Genomic DNA, 2,224 nt, shown 5'->3' with positions numbered 1-2,224 from the left:
AGAAAAAAACAGAACGAATCGTGAACTTATTTCCATTACGTGATAAAAGGTTTCTCTTAAAAACAAGATATGTAATTTATTTATTTATATATATTATTTACGTTGTACCATGCACAGATATGTATACAAAAGAATGAGTTGGTAAACAATAACAAATATATGATTGAATTATATTACTACAAATAGTATTAACCCTGACAGAAGGCTTGTATATACTAGTATGTAATACGATATATCAATAATGTGTGCTATATTTCACAGGTCCTTTCACAAAATCCGCCATTCGATATGTCAGTGATGAAAACGATAACCGTCTTTTGTAATCCTCGTGATGGTAAATTCTGCAACACAACCACAGTGAGGCAGCCTGTTGATTAGAACTCAGAAAGGGGCGTTTACTCACATCTGAAGACAACAGATAATATCACACTTATATCAATCGAGGAAAGATACGCAAAGTGCCAATTAACATTGAGTTATGGTACATATTGTCGTGATTTGTGGTAAAAAAAAGTTATTTTTAGTATTACATATCATTATCAATAAACATCCCCTTCGGTGCAACTATAAGTGTAGGGATCTTCAGTCATTATTGATTATCCACACATCCTGTGGAAAAAACCCGAGAGAAATGTATAAATTCAGTATCTCGAGTCTCTTCAAAATAAAAACAACAACATACAACAACAACACCTATCGTGTCGACATTTTCCGGATGATGGTAAACGCGCGTTGAAGTCGCCGAAATTCACTGTGCAGAGACGCGTGTCAGACATGTATGGTCCAGCCTTCAAGTGATTATGATTGTTGGGTCGTGAGATTCACCAAATTGGTAAATGTCTAAGACCTGCATCATTGTCCAAGACCTGCATCACCTCGAGCTTCCGTGTCCCTACCAGCTGACGACCCGTGAAGATGCGGGTTAGAACAGCAACCCATGCTTGCCGTAAAAGGTGACTATGCTTGTCGTAAGAGGCGACTAACGGGATCGGGTGGTCAGGCTCGCTGACTTGGTTGATGCATGTCAGCGTATTCCGATTGCGTGGATCGATGCTCATTCTGCCAATCACTGAATTGTCTGGTTCAGACTCGATTATTTAGAGGCCACCGTCTCATAGCTGGAATATAGCTGAGTGCGGCGTTAAACAACAAACAAACAAGAAAACCGACCAGCTGACAAGCCGTGGTATTACTAATGTCCTGTTCAAAACGTCTTACATCACTCAATAATTCATTAACGCCTTGCTGTGCTTAACAATGCTGTTTATGTACGGAAGGCTTTTGTACTGTGTGTTTTGTATATTTTATGAGAGCTTCTTTCATTTCGCACTCGATCTACGTCTCATCAGTTACTGCAATCCCTGCATTGTTAGACTTTAGTTGTTCGTATTGTGAAATAGAACATATATCACCCTGCGGCTAAGATGATGCAATTAAGCATATGGAGATGTTGCTAAGTTACACCCACTCAGAAAAAGTCCAGCTATTTTACGGCAGCTCAGGAATATAATTACAATTTTACTTTTGTTTACCGGTCAGAACGGATACAAAGACGTAATCGTGTGTTAAGTGACACGTGACAGTGGACCCTGTTCTCACTTCGAGTTTGTATGCTAATAATCGAATGGCGGTCATAAGTGTAAGATAAAATATTTCACCAAAAATAAGTCGTGTAAGTGTGACCGCGTAAGGATAAATTCATCACACGTGTCACTAGCGGGGTGTAGGAGATTCCACAACCATTTGTCTCGTAGTGCTGTGCACCCGCTTGTGGCACGTCACTCATCTGGGCCAGCCAAATCAGTGGTTGCTATTATGCGCAACGACCCACGTGAATGGTGATGTGAGGTGAAATGGGGTTTAACGTCGCGTCCAAGACTATTGCACTTATATAGCGACGTGCATGCACGTGTGTGTGTGTGGCTGCTTGTACCAGTCCGGACTGATGCCGATTTATAGTGCTAGCTCATTGAGATACCATGCCGCTGTTTAACATGAATACCCCACTCAGACACAGTGTACTGACTCCGAGCCGATCAGTCCTTGTTTTAGCCCCTTAATGCCGAGCGCCAGACAGGGTAACAACGAGTACATCTTTTAACGTCTTTTGGTATGACGCGGCCGGGGATCGAACCCCGGACATTCCGCTCTCCGGGCGGACGCTCTACCACTAGACTACGGAGGCGGTTCCACGTGAATGGAGCACGATGACACACTATCGACC

This window comes from Haliotis rufescens, unplaced genomic scaffold, assembly GCF_023055435.1.
Source record: "Haliotis rufescens isolate VD_foot unplaced genomic scaffold, xgHalRufe1.0.p SCAF_2, whole genome shotgun sequence".
Lineage (NCBI taxonomy): Eukaryota > Metazoa > Mollusca > Gastropoda > Lepetellida > Haliotidae > Haliotis > Haliotis rufescens.
Note: the sequence above shows the minus strand (reverse complement) of the source record.